Source organism: Phyllopteryx taeniolatus, chromosome 9 (assembly GCF_024500385.1).
Source record: "Phyllopteryx taeniolatus isolate TA_2022b chromosome 9, UOR_Ptae_1.2, whole genome shotgun sequence".
NCBI lineage: Eukaryota > Metazoa > Chordata > Actinopteri > Syngnathiformes > Syngnathidae > Phyllopteryx > Phyllopteryx taeniolatus.
Genome location: NC_084510.1, coordinates 5,810,596 through 5,835,240, shown reverse-complemented (window position 1 = coordinate 5,835,240; position 24,645 = coordinate 5,810,596). Strand labels below are relative to the sequence as shown.

The 24,645-nt window shown below is 41.7% G+C and overlaps 1 protein-coding gene across 4 annotated transcripts in view; it reads left to right on the top strand.

Moving 5' to 3' along the window:
• The first annotated feature begins 4,473 nt into the window (after positions 1-4,473).
• Positions 4,474-24,645, top strand: part of LOC133483989 (contactin-4-like) — a 266,693-nt gene continuing 246,521 nt past the window's right edge. For 3 of the 4 annotated variants that reach the window (XM_061785986.1, XM_061785985.1, XM_061785983.1), the window contains exon 1: positions 4,474-4,886. The gene's annotated coding sequence lies outside the window, so the exon portion shown is untranslated. Of the gene's footprint in view, positions 4,887-7,507; positions 8,641-24,645 lie in introns of those variants that run through there. The other variant, XM_061785984.1, reaches the window with a different exon arrangement.

The window sequence follows — 24,645 nt, the reverse complement described above, 5'->3', positions numbered from 1 at the left end:
CTCAGAAGTTACAAATATAGAAATGAGGTGAGCCCAAAGATGCTGTTCCACCACTGATTGAGAAACAGGCCCCCTGGGGCAGAAATCTCGTGTTATCACATGTGATCTAACAAAGCCAAAGAAGGAGAAACCCTTCCGGATATGTTTCCCAAGTGTTTCTAAAGGTTGCTGGAGGCAGAATCTTTGTAAAATGGTGATGTCTTCTAAAAAAGACTTGATTTAGAAAATAATTCTTGCCGTCTGGGTAAGCAACTTTTATACAAAAAAAAACACGCTCATAATCCAAGCATATTCTTTTATTTATTTATTTATTTTTTTATGAATGACAGATTTGGGGGCGGCACGGTGGACAACTAGGTATCACATCCGCCTCACAGTTCTAAGGACCCGGGGTCAAATCCGGCCTCGCCTGTGTGGAGTTTCCATGTTATTCCCGTGCCTGCGTGGTTTTTCTCCGGATACTCCGGTTTCCTCCCACATCCCAAAAACATGCACGGTAGGCTGATTGAAGACTCTAAATTGTTCGTAGATAGGAATGTGAGAGCGAATGGTTGTTTGTTTATATGTGGCCTGCGATTGGCTGGCGACCAGTTCAGGGTGTACCGCGTCTCTCACCCGCAGTTAGCTGTGATAGGCATGATGTGCAGCATACCTGCGACCCTAGTGAGGATAAGCAGTGTACAAAATAGGATTGACAGATTTTGGCTGCCTGGATCACCATTATAACCTCATCCGCAGATGAGACATAGTAATCCTTTTACAACCCACACAATCATCGTGTTTTTAAATTATCCATCCATCCATTTTCTGAGCCGCTTCTCCTCACTAGGGTCGCGGGCGTGCTGGAGCCTATCCCAGCTGTCATCGGGCAGGAGGCGGGGTACACCCTGAACTGGTTGTTTTTAAATTATTTTAATATTTATTTCCTGATGGCTTAAATATTTACAATGGTTTCAAGCTGTTCCACACAGTTGTATCTTGATAGTTGAACAAAACAATTTGAAGTCATTAATTTTATTTTTATGTGTTGAACAAACAAAATACAACAGAGTGCAATGGCTTGTCATGAAAATATTAAGTCAAATCATTTTTGTGTGTGTAGAATACCCTGAATATTTGATGGTATTTAATTTTCAATTATTTCAAATTTAGGGGTAAAAAGTCATTCAAAAAATACAACTAGTAGTATTGACAAAGACATAAAAAGGTGACGAAGACTATAGGGTGGAAACACATTACAATGCAATGGCTCCCTGTGTGTTTTAGGATCGATTCTAAGGTTATTTTACTAGTTTTTAAATGTCTTAATGGTCTTGGGACGTCATATCTATCGGATTTGCTTTCATCATATCAAAGCTTGTGAGTCCTGAGGCCCCCTGGGACCGGCCTTTTAATTATTCCTACAGCTAGAACAAAAACGTACGGAGAAGCTGCCTGCAGTCACGCCTTTGGAACAGCCTGCCAGAGGGCATCAGGACCGTAGAGACTGTTGATGTTTTAAAAAAGAGGCTCAAGACTCACCTCTTTGGTTTAACTTTTGATTTCTATTTATTCATTTATCTATTCATTATATTTAGCCTATTTTATTGTGTAGTTAGTCACTGATGGTGTAGTGGTACACTCGCCTGACTTTGGTACGGGCAGCGTGGGTTCAGTTCCCACTCAGTGACGGTGTGAATGTGAGTACGAATGGTTGTCCGTGTCTATATGTGCCCTGCGACTGACTGGTGACCAGTTCAGGGTGTTGTCCGCCTTTCGCCCGAAGTCCGCTGGGATAGGCTGTGGCGCCCTGTGACCCTAACCAGGATAAGCGGTGTTGAAAATGGATGGATGGATATTGTATAGTTTATTGCCCTTCATTTTTTTTTTAATCCTGTTCCATTGTCGTTTAGTCTTTTTTAACTTTTTAAGTTTAACTCCAGTGTCTCATCATGGGAGCCTCCACGCTGGGAGGTGTGTTCAGTCTAGAGATCGACCGATTATCGGCCGGCCTGAATATCGGCAACGGTATTTGGAATTTTTACATATATTTTTTTTTAATCCGACGTGTCGCTATCAAGAAATCAATTTATAACTGGGTTACTTTGGCTCCGATGCAGCCACACTTCTCTCTCTCTCCTGCCATTTCTGTCCCCAACATTGTTCCACCCACAGCGCCATCTGATTGGTTAAGCAGCCACAGCACGAGTCAGGGGCTAGTTTTAGCTTGCTGGTCCTGCTCTAAATGCTGAGCAGACTCAATGGGAGCATATGTGTTATGTTGAGAATAGTATGAGTTTGCGTGAAAGACATTAAAAACTCTACAACTCATGACTACTAACGTTGCTTTGTGCTTCCTGATCCTATGATCTGAAAATTAAAGTGAAGATGTGATTCTATGGGCTATTTAGTGTTTAACGGTTGGTTTAATCGTTATCGTTTAATATTGATATAGAAATAGTGACAGTAGTAAGAAGTATATGTGAGAGAGACTAAAATTCAGTGATTTATCTGAAAAAAATGGTGGAACATTTTAAATAGTGTGTGAGCTCATTAAAGCCTTAAAGGCTGTTTGTGTTCTGTCACGAGTTTTATTGCACTCATAGCAACTATTATGTTTTTATGTAGCCTTTGTCATATTAATCATTAATATTGTAGCAGCATAGTTTTAAATGACAAGGTCCCTGCTATTACATGGTAAAATATAAAATTTTGTAATGTAATCAACTTTAGGCTACTCAAATTCTGTAATAAATTAAGCATGGTGAGTTGAGCATATGTCAGCATGTGGCCCACCTTTAACACTTTCTCTTTTTTTTCAAATCCTTGTTGCAGATGAATGGACCTAAGTCTAAAAGTGCAGTCTGGCAGTATTTCAATCAGCCAACAACACCAGGGAAGGCTGTGTGCAAGACATGCAATGATGAAGTCAGCATGGGAGCAACAATAGCAATATATTTGGATTTTGTTTGGTTAAATAAACATGCTTAAGGCATTTAAACAAAGTGTTTGAATTATTCAAATTTTTTACACCAATTTTTACAATTTTACTGCAAATGAATATTGGCTCCAAATGTCGGTTATCGGCCTTCTTAACTACTAATAATCTGCATCGGTCCTGAAAAACCCATATCGGTCGATCTCTAGTTCAGTCTGCTCGCAGGGATGTCATCCTGCAGATTCCTCGGCCTGGACGACTGGGGGTCTGCACAATGTGAAGAGTCCATCCCGGTCTACTATCCAGGTCACGGTGGTCTCAAGTGGCGGCATCCTGTATGGCTGCGGGCTTAGGCACGTCTCGGTGTGGATGGCTGCCAAAGGTTGACTTTGCCCTTGATTTGAACTTTCCCAAATATTGAGTTTGAAGCGCTCTCACGTGAGACGTCAGCATATTGTGCAAGTCCACAGCATACAAAACCAAGAAACTCAAATGTGACGTCAGGACTCCGTACAGCTATATTCTGCCATTTAAAGCCAAATGTCTTTGTCTCACATTGGATTTTGCATGAAGAAGAGGTCCAGTGACCTTTTATAGCAGGGGTCAAAAATTTATTTTCATCGAGGGGCACATCTTATGGTTTCTCTCAGAGGGCCGTTCTGACTGTGAAATCCATATCAATGTCATTATTACATGAACATGTAAATAAACAAACAAATAAATACATAAATCCGTTTTATTTTGGGCACCTTTTATGTCACTCAAGGTCACCTTTCAGGGTTGAAAGAACAATATAAAATGAGCAATAAAATTTAGCAAAGTAGTCTAAAACGTAATAATAAATGCAAAAATAACTAAACCCATTATAAAGAATATGCCTGTTCAAAGAGATGCATTTTGAGTCATGATTTGAATGTGAAGAGAGAGTGCGAGTTCCTAATGAGAGGCGGGAGAGTGTTCAAAGGTGTGTGTGGGGGGGGGAGGGGGGGGGGGATGAGCAGCACACAAATGCCTCTCTATTTGATTTTTATGAGACATAACAAATTGCATTTTAAATCAGAAGTTGTGGAAAATTGTGGCATGCAATATTTAAGATATGGCTATTCTTTAATTCATGTTAAAATTGAAGTTTGTGGGGTGAAAATGCTGTTTATTATTTGTTAAAGTGAATAAAAAAATCAGTTTCTGAAGAGATTTTCAGCCAAAATGAAAACAACAACAACAAAACTATTTGGCTCACTATTATACATACTATACATCACTATTTGTTTATGTATTGATACTACATTTTGAGACCCCAACAAGATGTCTTTAATTGTTTCAGAACATTGCGCAGTGTTTTGTTGACCTGTTTAAAGCAAACCCAGACAGAAAGAGAAGAGTGCATATAGCATTTGGTTTGTGTCTCTCTTTTTTTCCTACATATAAACGGCACCGACAAGGCAGCCAGAAAGTGGTCCATGACCAAATCGCGCTGCATCCCAGCATCAACAGGGGAAGGGGGGCGGTAAGAGAGGCGTGTGAGAAGGAGGGGAGGGAGTCTGTTCCGCTTGGATGGCCGGCGCGTTGAGAGGCTGGTCCGGGGAGACTCAAAAGACAGGGCTCTCTCTTTTTCTCTGAGCCCACCGGCCGCCATCGTGCGCCCCGCTCCGCTCCTGCACGGTAGGGGGGAGGTCAACCTCGGCGCATTGTGCAGCGAGGACAGCAGAGACTTCACTTTTCCAGGCTGTGACAACACCGTCAACTCGCCCACTCGGAGACACAGACGGAGAGGCTGTGGGATGGAGACACAGTAGTGCTGCCACTACACAGAGTCGCGCAACTCGTCGAATGTAGCGCACACGCAGAGGAAAGAGGAACAATACTGCGCACTAGTCACGGATCATTGTGGCGCTCGGCAGCGGTGCCTGTGGTGACCGAATACGGATTAAACTGAGATTGTCAATTCCAGCGCAAAATCACAAAACAGGTAAGTGAGACATCTTTTCTTTTTTTTTTTTAATCATCATCATCATCATCAACTCAATTCAGATATGGTATCGTTGAAAGTAAAAATATGTTAAATAAAAGAGATATAACTCTAAAGGGTGGTTGCTGACACGTTTGTGTTCTCTCTCTGAATTCCACTTGCTACTGATCTGATATATGCCCCTCCACTTTATTCAGAAACTATCATGTTGGAAGTTAAAAAAAAAAAAAAAGTAATATGCGTCCATTGCAGATGTTTAGTAATCCCTGAAAGTGGACCCTCCCTATAATAATCCCCCGCACATTTTCAGACTGGATTTCTGATGCTGTTGACCACCAACTGCAACCAGTTTAGTCCAGGATACGATGGGATTACACATGAGTGAATTTGAGCCCTGATATCAGTCCTGTGTCGTGAGTTGAGATGCCATTCATCCCTGAAAAGTGGAGGGTTTATATTGCTTGGATTAGAATGCAGTTTCGTGCGTGTGTGTGTGTGTGTGTGTGTGTGGGAGGGGGGGGGGATGGTTTGTGACAGTACATTGTTTTAAAGGTACTGATTTTGAAACTTGACATACATCTTGTAAAAACAGCAGAAGCTTTTTTTTGAACACAACAAAAACAGTTGGATAAAAGTCCAGAAATTGAGTTTAAAATCATCACTGACATGAAAAATTAAACGAGCATCACCATTGAATCTGACTGAATGATACGTTTAATGAGCCTGCACAGTCAAAGGAAATATGTGACACTAACCCCATCAGACCATGTGACACAAATCAGTATCACCAGTATCGATTTGATAAGCAGTCTTATCTTAGACTCTACATTGTTCATTAGTGTGTGGGAGTCATGGCTGATGAACAAACTGCAGTAACTGTGCAATCTGTTGCATCAACTCGCTGAATTAGAAAGAAATACCATTGGTTCAGAAGATTCTGGTAAAACTACACTGAATTAAGTTGATTGTAAGCATAAGAATGCACATTATATTTTAAAAAGTAAAAAACATTTTGGTTCTGTTTTCAAAATAAATAAAAAAAACATTGTTGTGGCTTTAAACATTTGACTACATTTTCTCCATCCATCCATTTTCTGAGCCGCTTCTCATCACTAGGGTCGCGGGCGTGCTGGAGCCTATCCCAGCTATCATCGGGCAGGAGGCGGGGTACACCCTGAACCGGTTGCCAGCCAATCGCAGGGCACATACAAACAAACAACCAATCGCACTCACATTCACACCTACGGGCAATTTAGAGTTGTCAATTAACCTACCATGCATGTTTTTTGGGGGATGTGGGAGGAAACCGGAGTGCCCGGAGAAAACCCACGCAGGCACGTTGGCCGACTGGTTAGAGCGTCTGCCTCACAGTTCTGAGGACCGGGGTTTAATCCCCAGCCCTGCCTGTGTGGAGTTTGCATGTTCTCCCCGTGCCTGCGTGGGTTTTCTCCGGGCACCCTGGTTACCTCCCACATCCCAAAAACACGCATGGGAGGTTGATTGAAGACTCTAAATTGCCCTTAAGTGTGAATGTGTGCGCGAGTGGTTGTTTGTTTATATGTGCTCTGCGATTGGCTGGCGACCAGTTCAGGGTGTACCTTGCCTGTCACCTGAAGATAGCTGGGATGAGCTCCAGCATGCCCGCGACCCTCGTGAAGATAAAGCGGTACAGAAAATGGATGGATGGATATATATATTGGCTACCCAGTTAGGATAGGCTCCAGCTTTCCTACAACCCTAATGAGGACAGAGTAGTGAAAATCGATGGACAAATGGGTTGATTGTTAGTTTATAAACATTTTTTAATGGCATCTCAGAATAATCTGAACTCAATTCCAACGTTGTATTGAGCAGAATAATTCTGGCCAGTGGAATTGTCGTAGCGGAGGTCTGCATAGCTGTAGTTCAATTTACCATAGCTGACGTCACTGTTTTACTGAGACTGCCAATTAGTTAATTGAGATTGAATCAATAGCACCTTTGCCGGTTGCAGCCAATTAGTACACTCCATTTTACTTCAGATGCTTGAAGGACCAATTATAGAACAATTACACACAACAACATTTTAAACAATAAGGTAATATACAGCGGATATAACAATTAGTGTGTTTAATTTGTTAAATTTGTTTGTTTAATTTAACTTGTTCAATTGCCATTTTTTTGTGATTTAAAAACAATTAAAACCAAGCTCAATCAGTTCAAAACTTTGTCCACCATCAATGTGACCTATAACCTGTCCAACTCAAGTGAAAACAAATATTTTCGAGAGGGGACAGAAAATATACTGATATTATATGTGTGTGCACGCCCCTAATTGGGGATGTGGCTGTCTTCAGATGTTCTATTATGCTTTTCATGTCATTTTCGTAGTCACGTCTCACCGCACAATCCGTGGTCCACCGAGAGCTTCCACAACACCAAAAGTATCAGTTAGGAAAAGGGTACAAAACAATATCCTCGACATAAAATATACAATGGAACTCGGCATGGGCTGGTTACTGGTTTCAAAGTATGCAGTATGTGTTTGTATATATATATATATATATATATATATATATATTTGTTTTTTTCCTTACAGTTTCAAAACCAATCCCCCTTAAATTGTTGGTGCGAGCAGTCACTGAGCCCTATGACCTTATCCCCTTGTCGAAAAAGTTGTCTCTGGGAATTTTTCGGGTACTGCGGCTTATAATGGAATGGTATGCAAAAAGTACTTACAGTATGATGATTGACTGTTAGAGGAGGCAATACTTCCAATGTGATATCACATTTATGGTATGGTTTGATTTGGTAGCATTTATTGTCTGTCAGTCCTCAATATATATGAAACATACAGAGGTCACTGCCACAAAAAAAACAAGACAAAAAAGACAAACAACCCATAAACATGAATATATTAAAAAAAAACTTCCATACTCTCTGGTATATGAAGCGCTTATACCTGAAAGAGGAGGTCTGGAGTCCAGCTTCACCAGTTACAAAAGAATGACTCAATTTCCAGTCCCATCTTGCTCCGCATCACTCCTTAACTCTTTCGGGCCACTTTCTCGACAATTCTCGCTCAGGATAGCTCAACTCTCCTACTCGTTCAGTCGTAAACCATCATCGTAGGCAATCTATCAACTCCAGCAGATCCGCGGATGTCGCAAGAGTGATGCCTTTGTCTTGTGAGAGTGTGCCCATCACTTTACGACAAATTTAAGGTAACGTTAATATATTAACATAACACTGTCTTGAAATGAACGTTTGCAACTAGCTAAGAGAGTTACCGTGTGTACAATTGATAAAATGAATAAAATACTATAAACTTGCTAATGAGGCAGATTGCCTAATGTCAGTTTATTTTATGTTCTGACTTTACTGAAACGGAGAAGAGCAGAGAAGTAGCTACTCATTTTCTGAAAGATAAATATTTTTTTACTGTTGTACTATATTTAGATTTTACATATGTATATATTTTTTTATGATTTTACATATGTAGAAAATATTATTATTAAATTTGTTATTTACTAAAACATTTCAATATAATTGTCATGAACTGCCCTGCAGTACCGTTGTTGCAGGCTGGATGGGGCGTTGCGCCCTCTCGCCCTCTCTCTCTCCCCTCCCCTCTCTCTTTCAGCACCTTCCTCAAGCCGCGCACCTTTCACCAATCAGCCCTCATCACCACCTGCATATAAGCCTGCCTGTTCCCAGAAATCCTCGCCAAAGTATTGCAGCTTCTTCAAATGGTACCACAGCCCACCTGCCTCACGTAAGCAACTCTATTCCTCGTTCCCTTTTTGACTCCTGTGTCTCTCGTCGTTCTCAGTGTTTCTCCCGTGTTCCTGATCAACGTCATTCCTGCCGCCAAGCCAGCTGCCTGTCCTCACCACTGCCTGCCAACCCACCTAGAACCACCTCCATTACCTTTCCTAATAAACTGTTCATCATAATCTATCTGCCTCCGCCTGCTCTTGGGTCCAGCTCCTCTCCATACGTGACAATAATACATTTTGCAATACTGTCAAACCGCAATATTTTGACTCAAGGTTATCATACCATCAGAATCTGATACCTGCCCATGCCTACATGAGAGATAGTGAAGGCAGTCATCATAAAGTGGAGGAAATATGGCACAACAGTGACATTAGAATGTACTTAATGGCCCTCCAAAAGTAATGAAAAGACTCGAGCAGGGGTGTCAAACTCATATTTGTTGCGGGCCACATTGTTGGTACGGTTTCCCTAAGAGGGCCGTTATGAACCATATAAATAAATAAATATAAATAAACCATTCCCTGATCGTAGTATCATATATACAAAACAAAATGATGGATAACTAGTTTTCAAATCCGAAGTCAAGGATAATAGTTTGTTCAACTATTGCTCAATTTACTGTCAAAAGGGGTTTAATAACAAACAAACAAAATGCTTGCAATACCTCAATGTTATTATTTATTAACTAATACGATGTGAAATCTTGGCACAGATTTTAGCAAGAACCATGTAAATTGATGCAAATTATTTGCTTTCGCCGGCCACATAAAATGATGTGGCGTCCCGGATGTGGGCACGGGCTGCGAGTTTGACATAGCTGCTATTTGGTTTTATTCTATCCACTTGATTCTCTTTTCATCTGAGAGGTGTTGCTTGGGTATTAAAATATTTTTTTTCTTTTAACAGTATTTGATTTCATATCTTATCAAATTTTAAGTAACTTCTGCATCAATTAATCATGTGTAACTACTCTACTGTATTGATGTACTATGTGGTGTCCAAATCTATTATTTGTTCTGTTGAGTATATGTGGACCCGAGGAAAATTAGCAAACTGCTGCCTACTGCTGCCATCCATCCATCCATTTTCTGAGCCGGTTCTCCTCACTCGGGTCGCAGGCGTGCTGGAGCCTATCCCAGCTATCATCGGGCAGGAGGCGGGGTACACCCTGAACTGGTTGCCAGCCAATCGCAGGGCACATACAAACAAACAACCATTCGCACTCACAGTCACACATACAGGCAATTTAGAGTCTCCAATTAATGCATGTTTTTGGGATGTGGGAGGAAACCGGAGTGCCCGGAGAAAACCCACGCAGGCACGGGGAGAACATGCAAACTCCACACAGGCGGGGCCGGGGATTGAAGTCCTCAGAACTGTGAGGCTGACGCTCAAACCAGTCAGCCACAGTGCTGCCCTGCTTGAGCCAGTCATTGATATTTTCACCAAAATACTTTGACTCCAACACCAAAAATAGTCAATATTCAAAGTAATGTAGCATATGATTGCCAGCATTTGCTGAAATTGTGATCATCAAGTGATTTTGAGTTCGTAACTAAGACAGTTGCTGCCTAGTTAACGAAACAAACCAACAATCACTTGAGCCATCTCTTTTTCTGGGTCACACTGAGAGCAAGCGCATTGTCATATTTACTTCACACTTCACAGAAAACAATAATCTTAATAGTGAATCACGTCCATATAGTTTTCTATTGTGTCCAAATCCTATAAATGTGTGATTTTTGAAAACCTTTTGCAGTCAGATGTTCACTGTAACAACCACGAAAAACATTTTCATCTATGTCGAAACTTCGAATAAACACTAATGTAATGTATGTAATGTTAATGAAAACTCACCCCATAAGAACATGGAAAGTACTCCTGTAGACCTCACTGCCTGCGATCAAATAAAAGGTCCGTTGGCGCCAAGTTCTTTTCCTCATTGTCGTTCACCAGTCAGATTTGCGCTGACAGAAGCACGAGTTCTCCAGCAATGACTCTTCATTCAATCGACTAGAAAAAGACCTTCCAAAATTGGCAGTAACAGTTACCAGTACTTAAAATGCATGAGCAGAGGCATACTGTAAGTAGCCATGTGGCTCCTTTGCAACTGGTACCTGATTGGCCGACTGTCGTATCCCCCACCCCCAACACTGAGTACTGTATAGTTCATAAACATCGCAAGATGCTGCTCCTGGAATTACGTGCGCATTTACGTTTGGCTGATGCTGTTGTGCGGGCCAGTGTCATGCTGACTTCAAATTGATCACGCATGCAGGACAAAATTGCTGTGAGGGCCAGAAGTGGCCCGCGAGTCAGGAGCTTGGCATGTCTGGACTAGAGGAAAACTTGTCAGGGAGGCTGTCAAGAGGCTAATAGCTACAGTGAAAGAGCTGCAGAGATTTCTGGCAAGTACTGGCTGTTTAGTACATGTGACAACAATCTCGCTCCATCTTTGAAATGAAATTACTGAGAACCTAGAAATCTTAGAATTTTATGGCTACAACACGTTCCAAAAAAGCTGGGACAGGTGGCAAAAAAGACTGAGAAAGTTGAGGAATGCTCAACTGGAACATCCCACAGGTGAACAGGCTAATTGGGAACAGGTGGGTGCCATGATAGGGTATAAGGGGTGCTTCCCTGAATTGCTCAGTCATTCACAAGCAAAGATGGGGTGAGGTTCACCTCTTTGTGAAGACGTGCGTGAGAAAATAGTTGAACAGTTTAAGGACAATGTTCCTCAACGTACAATTGCAACGAATTTAGGGATTTCATCATCTACGGTCCATACTATCATCAAAAGGTTCAGACAATCTGGAGAAATCACTGCATGTCAGCGACAAGGCCGAAAGCCAACATTGAGTGCCCGTGACCTTCGATCCCTCAGGCGGCACTGCATCAAAAACGACATCAATCTGTAAAGGATATCACCCCATGGGCTCAGGAACACTTCGGAAAACCAATGTCAGTAAATACAGTTCGGCGCTACATCCGTAAGTGCAACTTGAAACTCTACTATGCAAAGCAAAAGCCATTTATCAACAACACCCAGAAACGCCGCCGGCTTCACTGGACCCGAGCTCATCTAAGATGGACTGACGCAAAGTGGAAAAGAGTCCACATTTCAAATTGTTTTTGGAAATTGTGGACGTCGTGTCCTCCGGGCCAAAGAGGAAAAGAACCATCCGGACTGTTATGGACGCAAAGTTCAAAAGCCAGCATCTGTGATGGTATGGGGCTGTGTTAGTGCCAATGGCATGGGTAACTTACACATCTGTGAAGGCACTATTAATGCCGAAAGGTGCATACAGGTTTTGGAGAAACATATGCTGCCATCCAAGAAACGTCTTTTTCATGGACGCTCCTGCTTATTTCAACAAGACAATGCTCAACAAGACAATGCCAAACCACATTCTGCACATGTTACAGCAGCATGGCTTCTTAGTAAAATAGGGCGGGTACTAGATTGGCCTGCCTGCAGTCCAGACCTGTCTCCCATTGAAAATGTGTGGCGCATTATGAAGCGTAAAATACAACAACGGAGACCCTGGACTGTTGAACAGCTGAAGCTGTACATCAAGCAAGAATGGGAAACAATTCAACAATTAGTGTCCTCAGTTCCGTTTATTGAAAGTTGTTAAAAGAAAAGCTGATGTAAACATGACCCTGTCCCAGCTTTTTTGGAACGTATTGCAGCCATAAAGTTCTAAGTTCATGATTATTTGCTAAAAACAATCAAGCTCATCAGTTTGAACATTAAATATCTTGTCTTTGTAGTGTATTCAATTAAATATAGGTTGAAGATGATTTGAAAATCATTGTATTCTGTTTTTATTTATGTTTAACACAACGTGCCAACTTCATTGGAATTGGGGTTGTAGTTCCAGGACCACCATCATTTCCTCCTCTTATGTGTCCTCTTCCATCTTGCGTCTTGTGTTTCTGAGTTGTTGCTATGTTTCTTCTCCTTCGTTTTTTTTTTTTGTTCGATCATGTGAGATTTCTTTCTTGGAAGGCTAGATTCTAGATCAGAGGTGGGACAAAATCTTTATGTGTGTAGTGTGCTGTGTTGAGATTATCAGAGCACACCACACACTTATATGATGAAAAGCGTTAAAGGCGTGATTTTTTTATTTATCTTCATGTGTGGGGTCTGTAACAAATAACAAATCTCTTGAAATGCAGAAAATCCTACTGTGTGTACCAGGCCTCAGCAAAACAATGTCAGGAAAAGCTTTCTTGAACAGCTGAATTTTAGTTGGGGTTATTCAGAGGCATTTTCAATGGTGGCAGGTGTGCCCATTTATTATTAGTTACTTTGAACATGTTTTGGTTAATTCTGAAAACAGCTACACTCCCAGTTATAAGAGGGTGTGCACACTTTTGCAATCACACTATCAGTTCTTTATTTTTACTTCCCCGCTGTAAAATACAGTATTTCAGTTTTATTTGATTGAGTTGCACAGGGTTGGAAAAAAGTTTTTCAGGGGTGAAATGATTTATTCATTATATTGATGTATTGATTTATATTCCTATATCGATCTTCGCACGGCTAGTTAACCTTCTGGATGAAATTATATCTATTGAAATATTTTAAAAGGTAATCAAACAATTGTATCAATACTAGGACATACCACCTTGGATTTACGTATTGCAGACTTTATATGGTGTGTGTTTTTTATTTCCAAGAAAAATGCTAATTTTCAGTTAGCACACAGACGTGAGCATCCCAAATGCTAACTTCTTCTTCTAGTACGCGTCTTCTTCGTCTCTTTTCTTCCTCTTATTCAGTAATATAAACATTCCTCTCTGTAGTTTCCCGAGTGGGTGGACCGAGACACCACAGCGTGTGCGTGACTTGCCTTGCTCTGCATGTTGAAGCTTATCAAGCTTGCGAGCTTAGCTTAGCTCATTACCCACTAACATAAACGCGATTGTGATCAATACATCGCTCAGCAGAGATCAAGTGTGAGTGCAAAGTGCTGTGAATGTGATTGTGTGAAAATGTGTACAGTAGAAATGCCGAGAGCGTTGCTGAATGCACATACTATTGCGGCTGTCCAAGAAATATTTGGCGCCTTTGAAAGAACAACAGCCGAGTACGAGCAAGGAGGAGAACTTTGTGGTACTAAAGAGGAGAATGACCGACAACGTCACCTACTGGATGCTGTTTCCAAGGCTCAATATGTGCTACAAAGAGCAGATTTGTTCATTTATTTAGCCCTCTATGTTTTATTCACACTATTCCTAAAAGATGTCCCTCGTGAAAATCTCACAATGCTTCGTTTCTAACCATTTGTATTTGATTGTTTAGAAGAGAGATTCTCAAACATTAGGTCCAGCTAGGGACTACTTACATGGGAGACATTTTTCCAAGGACACTCATAATTTTAACACCAATGATCATCCCTTTTTGAGGAACATAATAACTGAACCAGTAAAATCAAAGCTGAAATAATATTCATAAAAATAAGTTGCTGTCCCCTTATGTTTAAATCTTTATATTTAATGCCCATAATTAGTTTTACCAGATTCCCTGACCTGAATCAATAGGAATCTGGAAAATTTCACCTGCACTGTCCCAGTATGTACAGTAGGTATTTATTTCACAGACACACTGAATGAATTTTGGGCTAAAAAGTTACTGAATCGATTTCAAGCCACTGAATCGTTCCAGATCGTATCGCTCTAAATGAACCAATATCGTCCTTGAATCATATCAGCAACCGCAAATCGTGATAGAAATTGTGTTTTTAAGTCGGACAACTTGATAACTTGCACAATCGGTGGCTGTCCAAATACTTTTTTCCGCCACTGTGTGTGTGTGTGTGCGCGTGTGTATGTGTACATATACATATATATATATATATATATATATATATATATATATATATATATATATATATACAGTCGGTACGGAAAGTTTTCAGACCCCCTTAAATATTTCACTCTTTGTTATATTGCAGCCATTTGTTAAAATCATGTGCGCTGTTCCAACCCCACAGCATTGACAGCCGCACACACGCTGTCCCATTCACTCCTCTTTCGCTTCTTGTTAACGCCGGAGGAGAGCGTGCCAAAAGAGGATTTTCTTGCGCACCTCCACTTCATTGAGCAATTTCACATTCAGAAAAAAATATTTTTCTTCATTACCTTGCTCATATTCCTTTTTTTCTGATCATGTAGAGCTTGGGATCTCAGGTGCAAGGTTCATTTAAATATGATTTGCATATTTAAATATAGGCGTGGATAGGGAGGGGTCGGCTACTCCAACGTGTGCGCTCAATTCTACATTGATTGGGATGTACGAAAGAAATGTGCTTGGAGTCATGCGTACGCACAGATTCATACATCTGGATATTTTTGTGCGTATGACATTTTCTGGATTTGAGCATACGCCATGTTTTAGTAGGAAATCTTTGTACATGAGGTCCCTGCTTCCTGTCATGTTTTCACCTATTCAACACAGCCCTAAAAGTAAATAATACTTCCCTCTTGGAGCTATGTAACATACATTTACATCACTGTTACTAGTTACTGTAAACTACTCAGTGGCCATATTAACAATGTAGGTATTTAAAAATGTAAACAATCTATATACAATATCGAAACAGGCCCAGCTTTTCTGATCAGCATTTTATGTGAATGGCACATGACTGAATATCAGTTACAATTTAGTGCCCGTGTGACACGATCCAGAAAGCCCAGAAACAACTTCACAAGAAAATTGGCTTTTCATGGCTGACTCGAGCCTGAAGTCAACAAGCCTGTTAAAAGTGATGGAGCATAGAAATGGTAGGAAAAAAATGTCATGGAATAACAGCTCAAAATGAATCATATGATTTCCACTAGAAGTATGAAAAGAAATGAATCATCAGGGCCTTTTTTAATGTCACTCCAGGAAAGCCAACTCAAGCTCTCCAAAGAAAAGTTGTAAATAATGCAAAGATTGCGTATGTTTGTCAAATGATTATTAATTGGGTTAATTTCACACTTTTCTCACATTGTGTCAAAAATAGACTTGTTAATACTAAAGTGATGAAATGCTATACACATATTTAAGTTATAATTGTAATCAATTACAACCTTGTTACAGTGGATGATGTTGTGTTGTTGTCCATTCGACTGTCAGTTAAATTACAGTGTAGGCAAAGTGCACACAAGCACGTACACACAAGCAGTAGGGGTGGGAATCTTGTCACCTCAGGATAATAAATTATGAATAATTATACATAAACAAATACAGATATACTCACTTTCATTATATCTTATTAAGGACATCCTCTCTGTGAAGTCTATATGTTCTCCATATGCTTGCATGACTTTTTTTCAGGTACTGGAGCTTCCTCTAACATTCCACAAACATCCTCCTTCGGTTAATTTAAGACTCTAAACTTTCTGTAGGTGTAAATGTAGGCATGAATGTTTGTTTGTCTATACGTATGTGGCAACTAGTCCAGGGTGAACGTGCGATGCATGTATAAAAATTTTGGTATAGCATCACATGATGCAGTTCACAGCCTTAAATATGTTTTTATTGTGCTAGCAAGAGGAGAAAGGAGGAGGGGATCAAGTCATGACTTACTCACTTTGATGTCTTCATTTTTAGTTTTTATTCGTCCAAAGTTGATGTAGTTATTCACAAAGATAGGTTGTTATGCAAGCACTATTGTAATGATACAGCTCTTTAATACATATACAGTAACCTATGTCAATTTGAGAGTTACCATTTGCAACTCACATGAAATTTTCTGTAGAACATAACAAACAACTATTTGCTGAAAAACAACCTTTTTTTGCCTCCCCACATATTTTTGTGTTCTTTCTGTAAAGGCTTAAGATGCCACCCAATTGCTGAGCTCCTTCCAAGGTGCCACGTAAGTGGATGAGTAGCTGGCATTGGCTACCAGCTGATAGCCAGAATTGAATTAATAGAAAGAATAGAAAGCGCCAGCAGAATGATTGAAGATTCCAGTTAAGGTCCAACAGGAAGGCAAGGGTGCCTGTGGAGTTGACTCTGGTGAAAGCAGGTGGTAAACCTTTCAAGCAGTTGCAAAAAAAAGTCAGGCTCGTGACTGGCATCGGTGGAAGTTAACAGCTTATCATCTAGTAACAGCTAGACCGGTGTTGGTAATTTAACTGCTGGCGAATTGAATATGTCCGCGGAGCTCAGTATATGTCTGCCTGTGCTTTAGTCAAATTTACCAAAATTACGTTAGACCAGCGGTCTACCGTGTGCCAATATTTAGATGTGGTCAAGCAGGTGAAAATGTATCTCGACTTTCTCCCACCAAATTGTCTTACTGCAAGACACATGTCCAAGGACACCGAACCCCCGGGTGGAGCGAGGGAGTTTACACAGACCTGTCTGCCAAATTAGCAAATGCTTTTTAGTTAGTTTCAGCTGCTGTCAAGTGGCAGGAATATCACTTATCCACAGTACAAAAAAAGCATTAGCTTAACAGTACCCATTATTTGGTCATGTACGGCACACAAGTTACAGAATGATGTGATCAACATGAACAAATAACCTCAATATTAGTGTAGTTGAAGCCACATTAAATGATCAACGTAGTGCAGACTTGACATGCCAAATAGCCACCTAAATATAAGCAAGCACAGCATTCTCAGTACACTTCTTTAAAGACTCTTAACTGATAGCTAGATAGATAGCTCGATAGCTAGATAGCTAGATAGATAGATAGATAGATAGATAGATAGATAGATAGATAGATAGATAGATACGGACTGTAGCAACCCTGCCGATTGTGTGGGGGTCCATGAAGGCAACTGTATGTGTGTGTGCATAGTGTACAACGAACCTTAGTATTGTCCCCTTTAGAGAAAGTCAAAGTAGTGACTGTATTTCAAGCTTGAGTATGCCAATCCCTCGTCCACGTCCATTTTGTTTGCGCTGCTGGCTGCTTGAGTACACGTGAGTTGACATTGTGCTGAAAACGTGCAATATGTCACGTGATGTCATTGCTCCAGACGGCTCCGTTTATAAATATTAAGGTTTTTCTTTGATATTGTAGTTAGTCGTTGTGTGCATTTTAGTTATGGATAGTTTAGAATATAGTGTTTCCTTTGTTTTATTAGTCATTACTAAAACAAAGGCTGAAAATCAAGTGTCTTCAGAATCAGAATCAGAATCATCTTTATTTGCCAAGTATGTCCAAAACACACAAGGAATTTGTCTCCGGTAGTTGGAGCCGCTCTAGTACAACAGACAGTCAATTTACAGAACACTTTGAAGACATAAAGACATTGACAAAAAACAATTGTGAAAAAAGATGCAGAGTCCTCTAGCACTTAGAGCAGTTCGAATGACTAATATTGCAATAGTCCGGTGCAATGACCATTGTGCAAAGGGCGCCGAGACTTCAAGGAGTGTATGCGGTTTAAAGTGACGAGTAGTGCGATAATCTGGGACAATGTTGGTTGTGCAAAAGTTACAGATACTCCTCAATCAGTGTGCAAATGGAGCAGATGCTACTCTGGCATGAGTGGCCAGTATTGGTCAACAACAGATATGCAATTAGTGCAGCATGGCGAGACAACTACAGTGAGTGCACGAGTAATACATAATTGTACCCACAGAAATGTGACAACGAACTCAAGTCAAAAAATTGCCAGCTTGTTGCCTCATGTTCTCAAGCAGTGTAGTTTGTTCATGATAAATATCTGCCGTCTAAGCAAAATTATCATATTTTAATATCAAAAGCATATTAAGCTCTGGATCTCGTAAACAAAAATGTAACTATTGGCAGATAAATGAAAGTAACTGTAATCTGGCTACTCGTGTATAAAAAGTAAAGCGTTAGATTACTTATAACGTCACCGTACCACATTTTTTGAGTAACGCGTTTGTGATGCGTTACTGGCATCACTGCCAGTTAATGGATCTCTTACGTCTCACTTTCCAGTCAGTGTTTGGAGCGGCCAGCTTCTTGCTTCTACGATCAGTAGCAGAGCCTGGAAAGTGTTGGAATGTTTTGGCTCGACCAAGTTAATCTCCAGAATTAACCACTATCATTTTACCTGCAAAAGAGAGTAACTCCTGAAAACAAAAAAACTGAAAGAGGTTGCAGTGGCGGCACGGTGGCCGATTGGTTAGAACGTCAGCCTCACAGTTCTGAGGTGCGGGGTTCAATCCCCGGCCTCGCCTGTGTGGAGTTTGCATGTTCTCCCCGTGCATGCGTGGGTTTTCTCCGGGCACTCCGGTTTCCTCCCACATCCCAAAAACATGCATGCATTGGAGACTCTAAATTGCCCGTAGGTGTGAATGTGAGTGTGAATGGTTGTTTGTTCGTATGTCCCCTGCGATTGGCTGGCAACCGGTTCAGGGTGTACCCCGCCTCCTGCCCGATGATAGCTGGGATAGGCTCCAGCACGCCTGCGACCCTAGTGTGGAGAAGCGGCTCAGAAAATGGATGGATGGATGGATGGATGGAGGTTGCAGTGAACGCGTGGAAGTGTATCACCAATGAAGAATGCAATTTGGTTCTGTCAACAAGGTCAGAGGCTTGATGCACTTTTTACAAATACGTGCTTTGCAACTAAATATTGTCTTATTGGCTTTCTTATTGGCCTGCAATGCAAGATGGCGCCTACCAGTGTGGTCGCCTCGGTAACGTGCTCTCTAGTATTGTCTTTGTTTTTGTGTTTTTCGTCCGTCTTTGGAGACCTTACACGACTCACTTACACAAGGGGAGACCTGCTAACCATCAAGGAGTCTACTCCAGACTTTCTGTCACCAACTTTCGAATATCCGCTCAGTTTTTTCCCAGAGTTACTCACCGGAGCGGCGTCCGCGGTTTTCGGCGCATGGAGACGGAAGCGGCGCCACAGAGGGAAGCGAGCCGGCATTCAGGTGAAACTCCGCAAGAGAGGACACAGATTGGCGTTCCCGTCGATCCACCTCGCGAACGTACGCTCCCTACCCAACAAAATGGACGAGCTTCATCTTCTGTTAAAGACCAGTAAAGACTTCGGACGTTCCGCGGCCATGTGCTTCACGGAGACCTGGCTCTGCGACGCTGTACCTGATGCCGGCATTATGCTTCCCGGTTTCCACATCCATCGAGCGGACCGCGACATGGAATCATCGGGGAAAACAAAGGGCGGCGGGATATGCCTCTATATCAACGAAAAATGGTGTACGGACGTCACGGTGATCAGCACACACTGCAGCCCGCATTTGGAGTCGCTATTCGTAAATTGTAAACCATTCTACTCGCCACGTGAGTTCGCATCATTCATTCTCGCTGCCGTCTATATTCCGCCTCAAGCTAACACGAACGCCGCATTGCTAACGCTCGCCGATCAAGTCAACGAAATTGAAAAAAAACACCCCGACTCACCCCTCATTATTCTCGGGGACTTTAACAAAGCTAAACTCAACCACGAACTCCCTAAATACAAGCAGCACATCGACTGTCCTACCAGGGAAAATAATACTTTAGACCACTGCTACACCACGGTAAAAAACGCATACCGTGCTATACCTCGTGCAGCCTTGGGCTCGTCTGATCACTGCTTAATTCACTTAATACCGACGTACAGGCAAGAACTTAAATGTGCGAAGCCTACAGTGAAAACAGTCAAAAAGTGGACAAATGAAGCCAAGATGGAACTTCAAAGCTGCTTAGACTGCACAGACTGGAGTGTCTTTGAAAATTCAGCTGGCAGCCTGGATGAATATACGGACACTGTCACATCCTATATCAGTTTCTGTGAAGAGGTCTGTGTTCCAACAAAATCATTTCGCACATTCAACAACAATAAGCCGTGGTTCACTGCTAAACTTAAGCAGCTTCGCCAAGCTAAGGAGGACGCATATCAGAGCGGGGACAGGGCCCTGTATAATCGAGCTAGAAACCAGCTGACCAAAGAAATTAACATTGCAAAGAGGATCTATACAGCAAAGTTGGAAAAACAGTTTAGCGCAAACGACTCTAAATCAGTCTGGCATGCATTCCAGTCGCTGACTAATTACAAGCGACGATCCCCCCAAGCTGAGAACAATAGCACACTAGCCAACGACTTGAATACCTTCTACTGCAGATTTGAAAAGGACAGTTTCACACCACACACCAACCCGGCCCCACCCGCGACCACAATCACACCTCTGACCTCTGCGTTAACCATCCATGAACAGGATGTGAGACGCATCTTCAAACAACAAAAGATTAACAAAGCGGCAGGCCCGGACCACGTGTCTCCATCCTGCCTCAAAGTCTGCGCGGACCAGCTCGCGCCAGTCTTCACTCAGATCTTCAACAGATCACTGGAAATGTGCGAAGTTCCATCCTGCTTCAAACGCTCCACCATCATCCCAGTCCCCAAGAAACCTGCAATCTCGGGTCTGAATGACTACAGGCCTGTCGCTTTGACATCTGTGGTCATGAAGTCCTTTGAACGTCTTGTGCTGGACCACCTCAAGAGTGTCACAGGTCCCCTGCTGGACCCCCTGCAGTTTGCCTACCAAGCGAACAGATCTGCGGATGATGCAGTCAACATGGGACTGCACTTCATCCTAGAACACCTCGACAGTGCAGGGACCTACGCGAGGATCCTGTTCGTGGACTTCAGCTCAGCGTTCAACACCATCATCCCTGAACTCCTTTCATCCAAGCTTCTCCAGCTCAGCGTCTCACCTGCCATCTGCCAGTGGATCTACAGCTTTCTGACGGGCAGGACACAGCAGGTCAGGCTGGGGGAGGCCACCTCATCCACACGCAGCATCAGCACTGGGGCGCCCCAAGGTTGTGTCCTCTCTCCGCTGCTCTTCTCTCTCTACACGAACGACTGCACCTCAGCGAACCCGACTGTCAAACTCCTGAAGTTTGCAGATGACACCACTGTCATCGGCCTCATCAAGGACGGTGACGAGTCTGCATATCGACAGGAAGCGGAGCGGCTGGAGCTGTGGTGCGGCCGACACAACCTGGAGCTGAACACGCTCAAGACTGTAGAGATGATCGTGGACTTCAGGAGGCATCCTTCGCCACAGCTGCCCCTCACGCTGTCCAGCTGCCTTGTGTCAACCGTCGAGACCTTCAAGTTCCTGGGAATTACAATCTCCCAGGACCTGAAGTGGGCGACTAACATCAACTCCGTCCTCAAAAAGGCCCAGCAGAGGATGTACTTCCTGCGGCTTCTGAGAAAGCATGGCCTGCCACCGGAGCTGCTGAGACAGTTCTACACAGCGGTCATCGAATCAGTCCTGTGTTCTTCCATCACAGTCTGGTTTGGTGCTGCTACAAAAAAGGACAAACTCCGACTGCAACGGACAATCAAAACTGCTGAAAGGATTGTCGGTACCCCCCTACCCACCCTTGAGGACTTGCACGCTGCCAGAACTAAGACAAGGGCGTGCAAAATCCTCTCGGACCCTCCCCACCCCGGTCACCAGCTCTTCCAGCTCCTTCCCTCAGGTAGGCGCTACCGATCAATGCAAACTAGAACTAGTAGACATTCCAACAGCTTCTTCCCTCTTGCAATCAACTTCTTGAACAGCTAACTTACAATTCCATTACAACAAGCTGGCAATTTTTTGACTTGAGTTCGTTGTCACATTTCTGTATTCTGTATTATGTATTACTCGTGCACTCACTGTAGTTGTCTCGCCGTGCTGCACTATTTGCATATAGTGGCCACTCATGCCAGAGTAGTATCTGCTTCATTTGCACACTGATTGAGGAGTATCTGTAACATTTGCACAACCATTGTCCCAGATTATCGCAGTACTCGTCACTTTAAACCGCATACACTCCTTGAAGTCTCAGTGCCCTTTGCACAATGGTCATTGCACCGGACTATTGCGTCATTAGCCATTCGAACTGAGGACTCTGCATCTTTTTGCACAATTGTTGTTTGTTGTTGTTTTTTGTCAAATGTCTTTATGTCTCCAAAGTGTTCTGTAAATTGACTGTCTGTTGTACTAGAGCGGCTCCAACTACCGGAGACAAATTCCTTGTGTGTTTTGGACATACTTGGCAAATAAAGATGATTCTGATTCTGATTCTGATTCATCTGTTTGAAATCCCTGTATCGATTTCTTCTGCGCACCTAGAAATTTGCTATTTCGTTGCTGTGTATCAGATGCAGTACATATAATACAATAAATACTTGTTGATCTCTTGTCTCATATTCATCTTTTGCTGTCAAAGCCAAATGTTTTCAATCTACAGTCCAGCAAAAATAAAGGATTTGGTTGCAATACTTTTGAAAGAGATTGCTTGTTTACAATTTTGCAAGCTTCTGGATGTGGATCCTGATGTGTTCATGAAATATGTCAATGTATACCAGTATACTGTAGAGGAAAAATACAAATATACTGTTTTTCCATGAGTGTCAGTAAACATATAAATAATAAATGAAATACAGAGCAGATGTGCCTCATAGAAGTGTAAAATATATTTTAAAAAATCATATTGGTAACAGTTGGCAATCTGTACTGTCAACAACATCCTCCACTCTTGATTGGAGAATAAAAACTGTAGCGTGGAGATAAAAACCCAGGGGATTTACTGTAAGGTGTGTCAGAGTTAGGTTTACTTGCTGCACTAATCAGCTTGCTTCCCTACATTACTGCCTTTGTAAAGAGGCGCTTGAAAATACTCTACCCCTTGACCAGAGTTCTTCTCAATTGTGGAAAAATTGTGAAAATGTATCTACATAAAAATACACCATTTGTACCATTGAATAACAGCTGTTATGATTTGTTGAATATGAAGCACAACTTCCCTGTGCGAATTACGTAGTTTTGATAAGAAAAAGATTCAAGTCATGTCATTTAGAAAGGACAATTTTCCGCCCATTTACCAAGCCACATTGGGGTTTTAAATGCCCCATTTGTAAACCATTCATATTAGTATAATAGCCCTGCGCTAAGATGCTTTATGAAACTCTCGAACTTGCAGGCATTTGGTTACAAAGCATCGCAGTTGTCTCGTCTACACATTTTGTCTGAACCTACGTTTTTTAATTATTTTTTTATTTCAAACATTGTTTCACACTGTCTGTCCTTGCGAATGGCTTTGAGTGCTTAATAAGACTCCCACAGCAACTAGCTTCAGAGGGGCATTTGGGCTCTGGGACGACTGAATTATTAATTTGACTTATATAAGGTCTACAAACATCTTAATTTCCACATTAAAAAAAAAAATATATATATATCAGAAGACATTTTCAGGATTGATACTGATGATACACTAAACTTTATTTTGTCTTCTGTTGATTATTTGTCTTCTTTTGATTTTGGATCAGAGGCACAGTAATTATAGGGCAGTTTGACTGCCCCTTTTAATGCAATAAAAGCGAAAGATAACACTTTGGTCTTCACAGTCTTCTTTATTAACTTTGCCTTAATCAAGGTCAAAAGACAAATAAATGACTTCAAAAGAATAGAATGAATTATTATTATTTGATAACTGCAAACATGTATTTCATCTCTGAAGGCAAACTACCGGTATTGACCTCCCCCCCCCCAAAAAAACAACAACAGCAACACAAAAAAAAGGTTGCTTGTGTCAAGGTTAATCAGATAATAAATGTATATAGGCGAAAGTTAAGGTACATCTATCTATCCATTTTCTATACCGCTTATCCTCACTAGGGTTGCAGGCGTGCTGGAACCTATCTCTTAACAGGTGGGGTACACCTTGAACTGGTCGCCAGCCAATTGCAGGGCACCTATAAACAAACATCCATTCACACTCGCATTCACACCTACGAGCAATTTAGACTTCTCAATTAACCTACCATGCATGTTTTAGGGAGGCAGATGTGCTAACCAGTCGTCCACTGTAACACCCTAAGTTAACATCATTTAGTTTTTTTAGTGTTTGGACTGAAGGTATGGAAATATGTGCAGTCATGTGACGGACAGACTCCAATAAATATGTAAATAGAGGTTTTATGCTGCCGATTCTGATACCGATCAACCATGAGTGAGATCTGCCTGTTTATATGGATTATCTGTACATTTTTTATT